The sequence below is a fragment of the Trachemys scripta genome, chromosome 1 (assembly GCF_013100865.1).
Source record: "Trachemys scripta elegans isolate TJP31775 chromosome 1, CAS_Tse_1.0, whole genome shotgun sequence".
NCBI lineage: Eukaryota > Metazoa > Chordata > Testudines > Emydidae > Trachemys > Trachemys scripta.
This window is the reverse complement of record NC_048298.1, coordinates 208,367,929-208,386,125: the sequence shown is the minus strand read 5'-3', so window position 1 is coordinate 208,386,125 and position 18,197 is coordinate 208,367,929. Positions and strand designations below refer to the sequence as shown.

General features: G+C 41.0%; 1 protein-coding gene and 1 long non-coding RNA gene across 5 annotated transcripts in view; one reads left to right on the top strand and one right to left on the bottom strand.

Moving 5' to 3' along the window:
• LOC117868993 overlaps positions 1-13,853 on the top strand; it is a 29,566-nt gene extending 15,713 nt beyond the window's left edge. The window contains exons 2-3 of the long non-coding RNA XR_004643752.1: positions 6,536-6,619; positions 12,277-13,853. This is a non-coding gene — a long non-coding RNA (uncharacterized LOC117868993). The remainder of the gene's footprint in view (positions 1-6,535; positions 6,620-12,276) is intronic.
• Positions 5,441-18,197, bottom strand: part of SMPX (small muscle protein X-linked) — a 62,678-nt gene continuing 49,921 nt past the window's right edge. Inside the window, exon 5 of one of the 4 annotated variants that reach the window (XM_034755383.1) lies at positions 5,441-6,537. The gene's annotated coding sequence lies outside the window, so the exon portion shown is untranslated. Of the gene's footprint in view, positions 6,538-13,912; positions 15,226-18,197 lie in introns of those variants that run through there. The other 3 variants (XM_034755373.1, XM_034755363.1, XM_034755355.1) reach the window with 3 other exon arrangements.

Genomic DNA, 18,197 nt, shown 5'->3' with positions numbered 1-18,197 from the left:
CACCACATGTGTGTAATTGCATATGTTCCACTAGTGTTTCCTATGTTGTGGCTCAGGATACCAACTATGATATTATCATCTGTTTCCTTGTAGGGTGACCAGATGTCCTGATTTTATATGGACAGTCCCGATTTTTGGGTCTCCTATTACCCCCCCATCCCAATTTTTCACACTTGCTGTCTAGTCACCTGATTTCCTTGTGCTCCCCTCTCTGTCTGTTATAGACCACAAGTGGATACAGTCTTAGACTGTAAGCTCTTTAGAGTAGGAGCTTTTTGTTATGTTTGTACAGAGCCTTGCTGTGACAGGGTATACCACACCCTTTGAGGCTTCGTGGTTCTATCACATCCTGCCGCAGAAAAGAAGCAGTAAAGGTGGGTCCTCCAGGCCTGCCTAGAAAGACTGCAGGGCAGCAGCCAGTCAGAGCACGGCAGGCTCAGTTTGAAGGTGCTGCATGGTATGGGTTGAGCTAGTCAGTTTCTAGCTGGGACCAGAAGGGTGAAGAAGGACTAGAAGGCTGTGAAACTCCACAGCTAAAAAGGCTTGGGAGAGACCATGCTCAGGCAGGGATAGGACTGGGAAGCTCTCCAAGTGCAGATGCCTGAGAGAAGACCCTGAGAAATCAGGACAGAGACTGAGAGACTCTCCAAGCAAGGAAGCCTGGGAAAGACCCTGCTCAAATAGCGAATGCACAGAGAGCCCAAGAAGGTGATGGGACAGAGTAGGAAGCAGCCCAGGGAAGGCAGAGGCATCTATTAAAGGGAGGCAGTATGTGGCTGCTGTTTATAAGATCCCTGGGTTGGGACCCCGAGTAGTGGGTGGGCCCAGGTCCCCCCACCGGCCTAAGTGGCCTAAACCCCAAGAAGGGGCTAAGACTCAATAATAAAAGCCCAAGAAAGTGGCTAGAATTTAAACGGGCCCAGAGATGGGGCTGAAGACCCTGGAGAAGGCCAACCGTTTGTTGGACTTTGTTACCCCGGAAAAGGTTCCTTCATGTGCTTTGACCATGTGTGAATTAACCAGAGGGCTAAGCCACTGAAGACCCACCTGACGAGGGCAACAGCTGACAAAGGGTACCGGGAAAAGGAGTGAGTGCACCCTTTCACACTTGCACACCCTCTAAGACCGGCTGCAATATAAATAATAAAACCTGAATAAATACTAGCACCCCAAAAGGTAGCTCTTTCATTCAGATTACACAGATGGCATAGTTAGGAGACTATCAGATCAGCTGATATGTATTCGACTTCTTTATAGTCAAGGATTAGACTTGCCAAGATTGTTGTATTAAATGTAATAAAGCTCATTTAAATTTGTCATGTAAAAGAAATGATCATTCTATCTCTAGACCCTACAAACTATGTGTGTTTGTGTTTGTATGCCGATCATCTGAATAGTTGTTACAACATATTTTGTTCAATGGCTGAGGACAAAAAGCCTCCTCCAGGAAGCGTTATGATCTTGGTGTTTCATTAACTGAATCCCTTGCTGCAGGTATAGCATAATGACTACGGTTAATTTCCTGAGGGAACCTTCCTCCACCATGTAGCCCCAGTAACTTCCCTGGAAAACACAACCAGACTATATCCTTTTTTGCCATTGGCAAGAAACCACAGTGCCTAGTATTGGGTAGAAAGTTAACCTAGATAATTCTTTCTCTGGCTTTCATTATTCTATTTGAGCTTTCAGCAAGGGAGATTTAGGTTAGATATTAGTAAAAATGTCTAACCATATGATAGATAAGCAAGAGATTAGGTTACCAAGGGAGGTGGTAGAATCCCCATCACTGTAGGTTTATAAGAACAGTTAGACAAATACCTGTCAGGGATGGTCTAGGTTTACTTGGTCCTGCCTCAGTGCAGGGGCTGGACTAGATGACTGCTTGAGGTCCCATCCAGCCCTACATTTCTATTATTCTACGACCTATACAGAGTTTAGTGATAACAATGCAATACCATCTCTGTCAGTCTCAGTTACCTCATGTCCATTTTGAGAACACAATGTCACACTGTGAGGTGCTGTGTTCCAGGTCGCAACTCCCAGAGTGGAGAGCCAGGCCTAAGAGCTGGGACACAGGAGATGCCACTGCCCAGGGTGAGGGGAGGGTGGGCTCACTCTCCAAACCCCATCCCAGGCCTCCCCTCCTCACCGGGAATTTTTCAGGAATTTCATTTCATCCCCCTGGAGGCAGGACCTGCCCTCCCCTCCCCTCCCCCAGGGATGATAAAATGAAATAAAATCAAAAATCAAAAAAAAGTCATAGGGCTCTGCTTATAACTTTGTCAAAGTAAAAGCATTTGGGCTTAAGTTTCCCAGGCTGGGTGTCTGGTGTTGGCCTCAGATGGAAGTTTTTGGAAAATTTCAGCCATAATGGTTTAGCCATATCTGAAAATGGGGCTATGGAATAACATGTTGTTTTTCACGTTTTCAGAAATTCTGGTGATATTTTCTTTGAAAAGCTCCAGCATCCCCGTGCTTTGGAACAGGGTCTTGAAATTGAATAGGGGAGTGGCTTTTACATCACGGATGTGCCTTTTGCTGGCCTGTTGGTTGGGGGACGGAGAAGGGTTGATGCCCAAGCCCAGCAGTACTGCCTACTGGTTATATTCTGTGCTGTGTTGCCCAGTGGTGGGGGGGTCAGTGGCCGAGTCGCCCAGCAGTGACAATTCGTGGCTATGTCACCCAGGGGCGAATGTCTGTGGTTCTGAGTCCTCTCTGGAGTCTTGTCTGGTAGCACTCCAGAGGGTCTTCCTCTCTCAGTCGCAGCTTGTCTCATCGACCTCCATGGTTGGAGGGCCTGCAGTGGACCAGCAGTGGGGCCTGGTCCCAGCTGTGTGGGGCCTCAGTAGCTTCTCAGCAGGAGCCTACAACACACAACTGCTCTCCTGCTCTGAACACCCAGACTGAGATGAGCTGCTCCCTTTTGACCTCTGCCTCCACTATGAGCGTGCTCAGCAGGAGAGACAGAGCAGAGCTTTCTGAGCCCAGAGCTGCTCTTTAGCCCTTATCTCACCAGTGTGGGGTTTGTAGCCAAATGTGACTGAATTATAAGTCTTTGAAATACCACAGTTTTCACATGCTCAGTAGAGACTTCTCAGTTTATAGCTGCTAAATTACTCCCCACATTGTCCAGGGTGACAAGGGCTTTCCCCGCAATTGCAGTGCTGGGCCATTGTGGGCTATCCTGAGTCTGGGCCTGGCAACCTGAATTGAGAGCAGTCTCTCCTGCGATCTCAGTGCCCCTCCTTCTGGCAGTGTGGAGAAGGAAGCTGCATGACTAGCATTCAGAAGGGATAAAAGCCAGATTTGTGCAGAGGGTAGATTGGTACAAGGTGCCTGAGGGTGACTGGGACTGGAGGCTGGCGGAGGAAGAATGGCACTGAGAGCCTCAGGGAAAGGCAGACTGAGAGCCAGAGGGAGACTGGTACTGGGAACCAGGGCAGCAATAGTAAAGGGAGACTGCAAGCCAGTAGCTATGGGTGAGACTGTGATTGGATGAGGAGCCAGGTAGGAAACTGGGACTAGCTGGGCAAGGAGACCAGAGGGTGAGGGAAAGGAGGTGAGTACATGATTACATAAGACCTGTGTCTCATTCAGTACACAGGATGGCCCTGCTCTGCGGACAAATCAGAGCTGTATAGTAAAAGAGGCTGTTCTCTGAAGGATCCCTGCTTCATTTGTTGCAGAAGTCGGAAGGTGTGCAGTGAATGAGGCAGGGAATTGCAGGAAGAAAAAGGATGGGCTCATGGTTAAGGAAGTTGAATACTACCCTGGAGAACTGCCACAGAGTTCTGATGTGATGCTCCTTTTCTGGATGCCTGGCTTGAGACTCTGAGTCTGACTTGCAGAAGTGCTGAGCTCTCACGGCTGCAACTGGGAGCTATGGTTTGAACATACTGTAATGCTAAGTAAAGAATCGGGTCTTCAGCATTTCAAATTGGGCACCAAAAATTGGTGGATACTTTTGACTTTAACTTCTCTGTGCCTCAGTTCCTATCTGTTAAATGGGGCTAATAGCCACTTAGCTCACATGGGTGTTGTGAAAATACATTTATTTGTGTTGGTGATACTATAGACGGATACTATAGTGAGGCGCTCCAGAGAAAAGCCCATGAGGAAATTATAATTCTGTCTTCAGTGCAACAAGAAGAAAACAAAATATTTAATTATTTAGTGCACAGGATAGATATTGATCACTTAATTGAGGCCAGAGTCCTCTGGAAAAAAAATAGTATGTGATTGTGTAATTAAAACCTGTACCATAATGTATGTACACAGGCGGGCTGAATTAAGATTGCACAGGCAACCTTAATTCTGGCATGACCTAAATTTGCTGTGCATCTAAAAACACTTACAAGTAATTCTTACCGGCTCCAGTAAAAGAATGCATATCACTACAGCAGTGATAGACAATGGTGTAGATCAAAATAGAAAATTAATACCATATCTCTGATTCCAGGATATGTGCATTCTGTTCATTTACTTTCAATCCACCCTTCCCTTCTTTCCATCTAGTTGTAGTCTCTTCTTTCTGGAAAGTTAGATATTAAGTAATAGAACATGAGCATTGCTGAGATAACCTGGGACTTTACCAACATATATTTAATTAGCTGAATTTGTTAATTAACTATAGAGAGGAAAAGTTCGTAAAATAGTCGGAAATATGCATATCTGTATCTTATTCAGCTATGAATGTTTGTGGTCTGTTTAAAATTCAGTGCCTTGAGATTCCTGAGAAATAGAACAAAGTAAACATCTCCACTTGTGAATTTTGCAAGCAGTTGGAGAGTGTGTAAAAATTCAAAGGATGACGTTTTCCAGAGAATGTTTTGCATCGCAGTGAGTGATAATGCAGTATATGGGAAATTGTTCTTTCTTGATCAAATAGTCATGCTACTCTTGTCAATGTGTAAATGAAAGATGTGCCTGCTGCATTCTGGATCTTGACACTTCCTCTAATTTCACCTTAGACACTCTTGCTTTATGGCTGCGGAGTGCATAAAGGGGAATTAGCTACACATGTATAGGATAAAGCAAGCTAGTAAACTACACTGATATTGCTTATTTAAAGCAAAAATAAAAGCATGTACATTTTTCCTGAGTTGAAGTGACTGGGAATCCCGTATAATTTCCTGTATAGAGTCATGCAAATATAATCTGTAATGACTTAAAATGTAAGGATATTAGTGGCTGACTTTGGTATCCTGTCATTGTAGCAAATGAGAAACTGCTGCCTGCATTAAACATATGTCACTGTTAGTAACATTCCATTGGAAACCTGTTTTCTAACCAGAATAATTATCCTTATTTGAATAGAATAAATTACAAGCAGTCCAGGCAGATTTCATTGCATGTAGAACAGGTACAGTCACTGGTAGAAAACTCATGAATACCATTACCAGAACAGTCCCTCCACAGTGAGTAAACGACATAAACGAGACCAAGGAAATACAATGTATTGAATTGCTCCAACAATAAAATTTCATTTCCAAAAATAGAATATGCCTTAAACAATCTTCATTATGTACATTCCATATAAAACATGCATGTGGGTTTCACATTTAATCATAATATTTAAAGATCTGTTTGATCATACTCAATTTCTGTGCAATATTAATACAGTGGAAAAATGCATAGGAGACAGTATTTTATATTACCTTCTAAGGGCCTGATTCTTTATTCTTTGTTCAGGTGAGTAGTCGCATCAAAATTGGTGGGACTATTTGCTTCAGTAAGGGTTGCAGGATTGGGTTTTAAGACCCACAATTCCAGAAAAGCACTTAAGTGTGTGCTTAATTTTAAGCATGTGCATAAGAGCTTTCCTGAACAGACGTGCTTTCCTGAACCAGGTTCTATTTAAGGATCTTTTTACCTCACATTTCTGTCACCAAGTTTTGTACAATGTAAAAGCAATGCATAAATATCTGAACAACAGTGCATTTTACATTTTTAGGCAAAAGAAAATACTGCGGCTCTACAGCAAAGGAGGAATTTAGGATGAATTCATCTTCAAAGAGCATACGTAAAGATTTTCACCTTACTTTAACTCTTTATTTTACAGAATTTCAAACCCATCCATTAACCAATCATTAATATGTAAAAGTAAAGCATAGAATAGATGAACTTTTACTAATCCTGCAATCTGCGCTTTCATTAAAACACTTTATCCATGAAACTGTTATGTCAATATCATCTATTTTCAACAGCAAGAGAAAAAAATCAACTAGTAAGAAGATCTTTCCCCCGGAAAAATGGTTTATTTGATTTACTCAAACCATGAGTTACATTATTCTCTGCTCATAAAATAAACTTATTCCTGAATATGTACAGGTTCACCACTTTCTGTTTTGTGCTAGGTTATGTCACCAGTACTTTTTACATTATGCAAAATAGACAACAAGAAAGGGATATAAATGTACAAAGAGGACATTTTTAAGGAGTATCTTGTATTTAGGAAGTTCATAATCTTCGTACAAATATATAAAATATTTCAATAATCTGCACTCATTATATTTCATTCTGTTTCTCTTTTCAGATCTGCAAGATAAAAAAACAGACAAACAATGTATCATTTAACATTGAGTTCATGGATATTTTTTGAGAAAACATGGAAGTTAACGTAAGTTCTTAATGAAAATATATTCTTAGCACCTGCAATTTGCCTTGCACACTGTGTAGTCATTCACACCTGTGCAGAGTGGAATACAAAGTGGGTGTAAAATACCATCATTTTGATGTGGTACCTTCCTCTACCCACAGTTCACATCTAATGAAACTGTGGATGTCCTCATGATTCTTCTAATTGTCTTATTCTTTAATGAATCTGTCTAAGGTCTTGGCCACTATGGCATCCTGTGGCAATGAGGTCCACAGGATAAATAATAAATATGCATTGCATAAACATAAAAAACACCACAGTATTTCCTTTCATCCGTTGAAAATGTATTGCCTTTCAATTTCACTGAATGTCCCCTGGTTGTTTAACTATGAGAAAGTACATGGGAGCACCTAATTTTCCTTCTCTATACAACTCATTAGTTTGTACACAATTATCATATCCCTCTTATTCATTGCCTCTCTAGATAGTCCCAGCCTTTTCAAGTCTCTCTTCATATGGAAGTTTCTCTTCGCCTCTATTTTTGCCACTTCTCTCTACATCCCTTCTATTTCTGCTGTCTCTCTCTTGAATGACAGCGCTGAATACATTACTGTAGGTGAGAGCATATGATACAATATTTTCTGCCCTATTTGTGTACATCCTAACAGTTGGATGTTGTGACTGCTGCTGGCACCCAGGTTTTTTTGCCCAAATAGTTAGTTAATGTCTAACCTTGCATAGGGTCTAATCCTGTTCTCTTTGAAGTTAAGGGAAGTGTTACCATTGATTTCAATCGTACAGATCAGGTCAATAATAAGGAAATACCAGATTTGAAACGCAGGAAATTTGCTCTCTTGGGATATTTGCTTAATCAGTAAAATTTTAAGTATTTTCAGGATACCTATATTTGGTGTAAACTCTATTGCACTCAATAAACTTTTACTAAACTTCTCAGAAAATCAAACAGTCATAGCACCAAGAAAAATTACCACGGTTTATAGCTCACAATATTTTACATAAATACTGATTTTGTTGTTCTTCCTAAGATGTGGGGGCCTTATCAATCGGAACAAAAATGGAAGAGAGACTGGGACTGATCAGTTTACAGCAGAGACAAATAAGAGAGGACCTAGAAGTGCTATACCAAATAATCCCCCATGACTAATCCTGATGGCTTGGACATGTTACATACTTTTTGGAAAAGAAGTCAAATTAATTAAGAAAATGAATTCTTTGTCTAAAAGAATGAGGTAAAAAAATGTTCACAGAATGTTTCAAACACTGTTTATCCCTTATAGTCATCAAAGCAGCCTGATCACATCTCAGTTTGGCTTTGTACGTTTATCAGCTGCCTGTCACTTAATTTCAGCCTGAATTTCCTTCAAGTCATCTCACAGACAAATGGCTTTCGTTGGACATCTTTTCAAATTCTGGTCTCACTTTCACCAGTGTTAATGTGAAGGAACTCAACTGAAGTTGGTAGAATTACACCAGATTTATATCGGACTGTGCCCAGAATTTGGCCGCTCAAGTATTACATAGCCCCAGAAAGACACTGTTGGTTTGAGAGCTCTGACTACTCAAATCCCTTGCACCTGCAAGTTGTTATATTCGTAAAATGACAAAAATAACTTCAAAGTTTTAAAAGTCTGCTTGATGGATTCCTAGCACACAAACACACATGCCTTCCAACCTGGGTAATTACATTCTGCCCACATATAGTCTCCCTGCAGTTTCAGTTCCCTGCTGTGTGACTGTTGCTGAATGCAAAGAGGTGTGGTTGCTTTTCAGCCATAGGTGAATGGAAATACTGTACTTCTGGTGACATTCACTCAAACCCTACCCTCAGATATGCATGCAGGGCTCTTACTGACATCGGTGCAAGCCAGGCTGTGTACACTTAATAGCATAATTTGGCCCTTAATTTGTAAATTATTTTGTGATCCTTCAACCTGAAGGATGCCAGTGTAAGATATTGTTTTATATAAATAATGAGCAGCTGCTTTAACTAGAGTTCCTTTGTTTAATGGGCTTGAGTCAGATTTTTAACATCACTATAGCACAATAAACATCTTAGTCAGTAATATTGTATTTCCAGAAAGTGGTATCTCCATTGACAGCACAACTACAAAGGAGCCATTATGATGTCAATGCAAGTCAGAAAGCTCCCCTGTTTTCCATCTCCCGATTCTAATCTTCCCTTAACTCCCTCTTACACCAGTTTGAGCCTCACTTATTTCCTCAGTTCTACTCTCTTACATAAGAATGGCCATCTTGGATCAGACAATTGGTCCATCTAGCCCTGTTTTCCGACGGTGGCCAGGCAGTGCCAGATGCTTCAGAGGGAATGAACAGAATAGGGCAATTTATTGAGTGATCCTTGCTCTGTTGTCCAGTCCCAGCTTCTGGCAATCAGAGGTTTAGGGACACCCAGAGCATGGGATTGTGTCCCTGGCCATCTTGGCTAATAGCCACTGATGGATCTATCCTCCATGATCTTCTCATTCTTCTTTAATCTCAGTTATGCTTTTTGGCCTTCACAACATCCCCTGGCAATGAGTTCCACAGGTTGACTGCACATTGTGTGAGGAAGTACTCCCTTTTGTTTTAAACCTGCCTCCTATTAATTTCATTGGGTGACCCCTGCTGCTTATGGAATGTGAAGGGGAAATAATACTTCCTTATTCACTTTCTCCTTACCATTTATGATTTTATAGACCTCCATCATCTCCCCCCCCACCCCCAGTCGTCTCTTTTCTAAGATGAACAGTTCCAGTTTTTTTAAACTCTCCTCATGTGGAAGCTGTTCCATACCCCTAATCATTTCTGTTGCCCTTCTCTGTACTTTTTCCAATTCTAATAATATGTTTTGAGATGGAGTGACCAGAATTGCACATAGTTCTCAAAGTGTGGGCATACCATGGATTTATATAGTGGCATGAAGATATTTTCTGCCTTCTTGTCTATCCATTTCCTATTGGTTCCTAACATTCTGTTAGCCTTTTTGATTGCCGCTGCACATTGTGGATAGTTCTCTGAAAACATCTGCTCAATGACTCCAAGGTCTTTTTCTTGAGTAGTAGCAGCTAATTTAGACCCAATCATCAGGTATGTATATCATTTTATATTCCTCCAAATATCTACTATTCTGTGTGTGTAAGCTGAGCTCTGTTGATATTGATGGGAGTTTGTAAAATAAAACTACATGCTGCTATATACAGTATTAATATGCTACTGATATCCAACTGGTTTAACTGCTTGGGTCACCTCAGTCACTTGCTCAGTTCCACCATCCACTCCTAGGACCTTCCCCTTACTATAACTGTCCCTTGCTTATAAATCCAGTCCTTTGACTCTCGACTCCCATTGAAATCTATAGCATATGCCAGACAAAGTTAAAAACTTTAAATTTATTCATATTATTTTTTGTACTGCTTTATGGCCCCAGTTGAGACTGGGGCCTTATTGTGTTAGATACTGTATAAGCAGACAGTGAGAGAGAGTCTCTGCCCTGAAGTGCTTATTAGTCTAAATAGACAAGATAAATAAAAAATTAGGAGGGGAAACAGAGGCACAAATAGGTGAAGTGACTGGTCCAATACTACAAAACCAGTCAGTGGCAGAGTCAGGACTCCTGACTCCCAATCCAGTGCTCCATCCACTAGACCACACTGGTTCCCCTACTGCATCATGCCAGCAATCTATATGTTTTGCGGGAGTTTTTCTTCTTCTTCTTTTTTTTTTCTGAACATTTTAAATTCTTTGAGCTGTATTCCCCAGTCCACCAAGTTCACTTTGCACCACTTATGAAATACAAAGTGAGCCTAACTTAGCCAGAGCCTCCCAGTCGAGGATTGCCCTTGTGTAGGTGGAGTACAGAATCAAGCTCTTCATGTTTTAATTTGTTTTAATTTAGCGAATTGCTGTAATAGTTATGAGCAATGGTTCATAAATTAACAAACACTAATAATATTACTGTCACAGTTCAGGGCAACTGCACCTGTATTCCCCCTCTGTGGTCCAGCAAGGGCTCCCACTCTAGGCTCACAGCTCCTCAGCCATCACCTCTCCTGGGTAGTGACATGCATCTCTCCCTCCTGACCAGGGTTTTTGCAAGTTGCACAGTACCCTGCCTACACTGTGAGTTCCTCGCAAGCCAGACTGCCTGAGCTTTGCTTTCTCTCTGGAACAGGTTAATTGCCCATAGTTATAAGTTACCACACAGCGTTTTCTAAGCAAGTACATTTATTCTTAAGGTGAGAGCATTACAGAGGACCTACACAAATGCTAATAAGCTTATCAGAGTTCACCACAGCTCCCACAAAGCCTCTGGCCTGTGTCAGCCCTTCCAACCTACCGCTGCCTTGGACAATAGGTGCTTCAGTTTGCTGGATCAGAAAGAAGGCCTGGAGTCCATTTAAACTCAGGCTGTTTATCCAAAGGTCCTGTCTTTCTCTGTTGGTCTCTGGAGAATCCAGTTTGAACCAGTGTATATAAGTCTCCCCAGGTGGTGGTAGCTCTCTGGAGACATTACAACCTGAGTGAATTTGTCTAATCACCCAGCACTGTTCTTAGTTCCTAGAGGGCTGTAGTCACCTTCCCCCATGGAATTACAAACAATCCCTGGCCCACATCAATTTAATATAGCAAGGTCTCCCAAAGATATGACGTGAAATTGTCATATTTGTTACAATTACCTTACTCTCCAATGCTCTCCCAGCTCTCTAGAATTGCTACTAATTGCCAAATGAGTTTCCTTGCTTACCGACCCCTCTTTTAGCTCCCTGCGGGTTCCAATCTGCTCTGAACTCTCTCTGTGCTGCTCCAATTTGCTGTCTCTCAGCAAATGCAGTCTATTTTTAGAATACAAACTCCTACGGAGATCAATGGGAATGTTTGAACTCAAAACTAGGATACTAGATGATACATTAATAATTTTCATACTTATGCTCCTGTGGTTATTTTTCAGCTGCTGTAGCCTTTCTACCAGTATCTCTTGTGCCACGCAAATCATCTCCCATCTTTCGTCACGCTACTCTGATCATTTTAAATAAATCAATGGGATATAAACACATGTGTAAAGTTAAGTGCATGCTTAAGCACTGTCCTGATTAGGGATGGTCTTAAGCATGTGCTTAAATGCTTTCCTGAATCATGGACTTCATGTCCCTTCCTATCCCCAAGACCCTCTACTTTTTCATTCTAAAATTCACAATATTCTTGGTAGCCCAGTCCTGCTCCCAGTGATGTCAATAAGGCTTTTGCCATTGATTTCAATGGGAACAAGAGTGAGAACTGTCGTTTGCTAATCTTGTAACAAATTCAATGATGGGCGTTTGAAAATAGGAAGTGATCTAATCTGGGTAAGACTGAACATTGATGCAAACTTACAAAATACACTGGAATAACATTACTGACCTGCAAATACTCAGGAGATTTTTTTTTCCAAACATAAATCTCTCCTCTATCTCCCCCCCCCCCCCCCAAATACCAGACTATTGACTAACTGGCAGTGGATTAAAAATTACATTCTCAAATGCTGCAGCAATGATTCCAAACTGTCAATATATTCTGCTATTTTACTAAACTATAAGTGACTAAAATATGTGAGAGAAGGATTTTTTTAAAAAGGGAAATAAATCTGTGTTTGGGCTGAAATCTTGTGTGTTGCATTTCAGGATGTTGTGGGATGAAATGGCCAAGTTTAATGCTAAAAACATGGAGTGATCCTTTCTAATGGTTAGATGGGAGGGACACTATAATATACAGGTATGTATGTGTGACCCACTTATATAGTTAAAGACTGTATCCTAATGCATATGTGTTAGGGGGTTGAATTAAAGTTGCATGATCAATCTCTATCCATGCCCCTCCTAGCCTTTGAGTGCTTGACTCTGCCACTTTAATGATGCAACTTTTACATGTGACATTATCTTTGCAAAAAACAGGTGCATATTATTAGCACCAAATATGTACCTAATAGAAAACAAGCAATTGTTCTGCGAGCCCAAAGATGCAGTAAATGCCTCCCACTCAACAAGCTTCCAAACCGGAGACCACATGATGTTTACTTCTCACCAGGACCCATTTATAGATATGTTACTCACCACTGCCACAGTTACACATGCAGAGATAAAAGAGAAGAAAAAGTACTGCATCTCTTTATACAGTTTGGAATAAAGATTAACCCTTCCCTTTAGCATTATAGTTTGACCAGGTGCCCATATCACAAACCTCTTATACACTATAATCAACAGAAAACATCCAGCATATTTCCCATGTGCTATATGCTGACAACATGCAAATTCAGCAAACTATTAAAGAGAAATCATTGCAGTTATTGGAAAACATCAGTAAATGGGCAGGGACAAGGGTGAGAATTTTAAAAGAGGGAGAAAGGAGCAAATTACAATGGAAAAGGTTTCCTTTAGAGATGTCAGAAGCCACAGAAAAGACTTTTATCCTCAGAGCTTTTAAATGATAGCTGGGCACTCAAAACAAATAAGCATCCTGGGAATGAAAGATATTAAATTCAGTAAAGTAAGAAGGGGACAGAGTTCATGAACTTTCATAAGTCTGAAGCAGAATTGGGATGATATTCCAAACACACAGAACTAAAGAAGGAAAACATGCAAAAAATAAATTCAGGGCCATATCCTTAGTTGGCAGCTTACTTTAGGGAATTGGTGCAGTGAAAGGAAAATTTGGATAATCCATTAGCGTACCCTAATTTTGCCATTTAGCAGGCAAGAGACTTGAAGTTTTAATGGCTCTGTCTTAATTAGTTGGTTTAATTAGTTGCCTTATCATGTTGCCCTTACTTCCTTTCAACTGGCACCATCTGTTGAGATCACCTTCTCCTTTGCATCCGATTTAATATTTATATTATATGTGGGATATCTGGACTGGTAGTCAGCAAAGGTGGAAGAGACAGTAGGAAGTCAGATGTGTTCCAGTTATACATATTAGCACTGAGAACAGGATTAGAGGGAGAAGTTCTAATATCCATGCTTATGTTGGGTGAGGGTTGAGTTAGCAAAGGGAGACTGGCCCTCTTACTTTCCATTAACTAAAGTTAATTGACAAAAAATGTAAAAATGAAAGATTTTTTTAAAACTATTTCTTCACTTCGCCCAGTTGCGGGGAAAAGGTAGGTGGTGGGGATGACTGCTAAAAGTAAATAAGAGCAGTGACATTTTTCTCCACAAGGTTTAAAAAAAAGTCAAAAAAATTAATTTTGAAATTTCATCGAAAAACAAACTATGTAGACAAAAATGAAATTTTCCACACAAAAAAATATTTCTTGAAACCATGTTTGTTGACAATAACATTTTGACCATCTTTATTATTAAACAGCTTTAACATCTCTATCTTTGCTTTCCTTCCTGTTATTGTTCAAGTTAAATTGCATCTCCATGTAGTGATGATAACAGTGGGAATTAAGGTAAATTTTGACTTTTTTGCAATATTGTAGCTTAGTAGGAAGTGCACAAGGAAGCGCCGATAGAGTTTGTGTAGCAGAATATCTAGTGAACAGAAAAAGACCTTCAGACTGCTGGGCAAAGTGTGACATAAAACCATTCCACCTGATGCACTGCTCCTGTTATTTCTTGCTGGGATACCATTGTCGTCATTTCTGCTGCCACATTTCTTGCCGGGCTGCTGTTTGCCCCAATGCTGAATTAACAATCGCTCCTGCAGAAGAGTGACAATTTAGCATGGTGGCCGCTGAGGGCTGTTTCAGACCAATATGTGAAGGGTAAATTTAAAGGCAATTGTCAACTGTGGCATTGTGTTGACCTATGGCCAGCATGAGAGTTTAAGAGGTAATAAATAAAGAACAGATAAGGGTATGTGTTTGCATCTGTTTGGAAGACTTTTGGTCAAAATGCAGTATTATTAGTCTCTGAGTGGTTGCTAGGCTACCCTCCTTTATATTTGGAGACTGCAGGGGCACACCAATTGATTTGTGCAAGCAATTTATGTGGACATTAATCAGCATGAACAAGGAAATAAATGAACACATTAGAGGTGAGAATTTTTTATTCTGGGTGGGTGTATTTATCTTAATTCGGTTTTTAAATCAGTTGCAATAATACAACACCAATTCTTTTTTCAGATTAAAAATCTTTTAACTTTCAGAATTGAAATGGCCAGGTTTTATGTAAGCCCTGATAATAATTCAGTAGAAGTCAATTACTTCTCCAAGGATCTTAAACAATTAAATGTACTTCTTACTCAGATAAATCAGCACACTTGATTGGCTGTCATCAAATCAGTCATGTGACAATGGTAAAGAATTATAGTTTTGAAGAAACCGTCCCTATGCCCTCAGAGTCTCTCTTTCACAGCAAATGCTTTGCTGTAAAAACAATCTTTATCAAGAATCAATATTCAACAACAGATTGTCCAGATGAGCCATCAGCTTCACTCTTCTTCCAGCTGTGTTTGCTTTCTGCTCTTCAGGAGAATTTCATCCAGCTGGCTCAGTTTGTTTATCACATCCCAAGGGCACTGAAGGCTTAGAACTCTTCTCAACCGGGTTTGGAATGAGCAGAACATGTCATCTGGTTCTTCTGTGTTCAATACCTCGATCACTCTTAATTATGGAGGCTATTGGGGTATAGCTATAGTCAATGACAACAGCTGATGTTGCTACCCATATTTTACCTCGTCCATTTTTATCAGTATTAGATCTCCTAGTTTAAGTTCGGATAAACTGGATTCTGATGATTAAAAAAGAAAAACTGAGTCCTCTTAGATTTGGCATATCTCCACTCTGTATCTTTTGAGCGAGAATTTTAAGACCAGAGGACTTTTTTAACTTTGAAGGTTGACAACATTGCAACATTTTTTTGAGGCCTTGCTGTTTCCCTCATTTATACTTTTCAGTACATTGTCCTGAAAGGACTGTCCAACTATAATATGAATGTCACAGATAATCATACAAGCTATGGAGAATTCTTCTCATTACATGTAAGTCATAGACCGAACATAGGATTCCTGAGGTAGACATGTTCTATAAGTTTGGATACGATTTATAGTTGTACTCTTGCTAGTGACCATTTGAATCAGTTCTGGTTTTTGTGGTGACACTGGCAACCCATTTCCAAACTACACACACATGTGCTTCAGTAACAGCAGAGCCAGTTGAAAAGTTTCAAATTTCAAAATTTTCCTATAAAAAAAAGACTATTTTCACAAAAATAGTAATGAAAAAGGGCTTCATTTTTTGATCATCTCTCATCCTGAGTTTCTGGGGTTTGTAGTACGTCCCAAGCCTAAAGCTATCAAGACCATGCAAATGTCTTGTTAACTTCTTGCAAGCCCATACGTCCACCAAACATTCTTTCTCTGTTTGGGCATAGCTGGGCTTGAGTCTGAAAACTGTCTGGAATTATAGGCTACAAACGTTCAGGTATCTCCTTGTAAATGAAGTAGCACTCTCCAGGACCCCAGCTTTTGGCATCTGTTGAAATAGCTACAGAAGTAGATACATCAAAATATGCCAGTACTGGGGGTGGGAGCAACAGATTATTTATAGCCTCCAAAGTACATTCTGTGCTTTATTTCACATCCACAGAGAGTCTGTTTAAGCAGTTCATAAAGAACTTGGACTTTTGAGGCCAGACTAGGTATAATTTTCTCCAGACTAGTAATCATATAGAGGAACTACATCAGTTCTGGGATATTTTTAGATAGCAGCACTTTAACTACAGCTCTGACTCTTCCTGGAGCTGCCCTCAGCTCCCTCTTCACCAATTACATGCCCTAAGACCTGTAGTTCAGTTTGCTGTAGAAGGCTTTTCTCTATTTAATTCTTGCACACCACCCTCAATTGCTTTCACAACTTATTTCAGTTTATCATTATGTTTTCCCTCTGAATTCCCATCAACAAAACATCATCTGTGTAAACAGGCCTTGTAGAATCCCATTTAATTTTCTTTGGAGGGTTTCTAGGGAAATTTGTGATGTTGAACAAGAAGCAAGGAAAACAATATCTTCCAAATACACAATGAAAGTTGTCATCATCACACTGTCAAGATGGAGTGAAGCCTGCCAAGATCCACTAGTTGCATCTACTGAGGAGAATACTGTTGCACAAGTTAACCCAGAGAGTATAGCTGTACTGCTAGGAAGCATATATCTTTCTCTCCTTATTGCTTCACTCTTTAGGCTGATACAGATACGCATGTATAATAAGCACCACAAGGGGGGAAAATATCCTCTCTCAGTTCAGTGAGGCACTTTTAAATTATTATCAGCCATCCTATCCTGCCTTTGCTTTGGGAAACAGTCGGATGGGCACTCCATAAGAATAGCCCTACTGGGTCAGACCAAAGGTCCATCTAGCCCAATATCCTGTCTTCCGACAGTGGCCAGTGCCAGGTGCCCCAGAGGGAATGAATAGAACAAGTGATTCATCCCCTGTCAAGTGATCCATCCCCTGTTGCTCATTCCCAGCTTCTGGCAAAGAGAGGCTAGGGGCACAAGTCCTGCCCATCCTGGCGAATAGCCATTGATGGACCTGTCCTCCATGAATTTATCTAGTTCTTTTTTGAACCCTATTATGGTCTTGGCCTTCACAACATCCTCTGGCAAGGAGTTCCACAGGTTGACTATGTGTTGTGTGAAGAAATACTTCCTTTTATTTGTTTTAAATCTGCTGCCTATTAATTTCATTTGGTGACCCCTGGTTCTTGTGTTATGAAAAGTAGTAAACAACACTTCCTTATCTACTTTCTCTACACCAGTCATGATTTTGTAGACCTGAATCATATCTCCCCTCAGCTGTCTCTTTTCCAAGCTGAAAAGTCCGAGTCTTATTAATCTCTCCAGCCTGTTCTGAATGCTTAGAACAGAGCCCCTTTAACAGGATCTAACAGGTGATCTTTCCAGTCACACTAGTGGACACAAATAGTTTAATAATAAAGTTACATGAAAATTTAAATGCTTAAAAGTAGTAAAGAATTCACAAGACATTGTAGTTGATTAAGAAATTTTCAAGGACAGAATAGCTCTAGCTCTTCGTTACCCATAATTAGTGTCATAGACAACTTGTACAAGGTAGGTTGCAAAGCTTACTACAAAGCTTCCTCCTCAGCAGGGCCACCCAGAGGATTCAGGGGGCCTGGGGCAAAGTGGGGGAGCTGCGGCGCTTGTACTCACCCGGCGGTGGTCCAGGTCTTCGGCAGCATTTCGGCGGCGGGGGGCCTTTCAATTGCTCCGCGTCTTCGGCAGCACTGAAGGGCCCCCCGCCGCCAAAATGCCGCCAAAGACCCAGACCGCCCCTGGGCCAGGGCTCACGGGGCCCCTGTGGGCCCGGGGCCTGGGGCAAATTGCCCCACTGCCCTCCCCCCGGGCGGGCCTGCTCCTCAAAGAAATATTCCGCAGATGTCTGTGTTAACTATAAGAGCCTTTAACACTCTGCCAGGTGTGGCTAAGGTTCACTTAAATAAGGTATGTTGCATGCAGCACCACCTCGTGGCTGAACCGTATAATACAATTTAGCATTTCATTACAGTTAGACGATCCGAGATAAATCCTATCTAGGCAATAGAAACTCAGGAATCATTTTGCAGCAGCAGTAAGGAAGTAA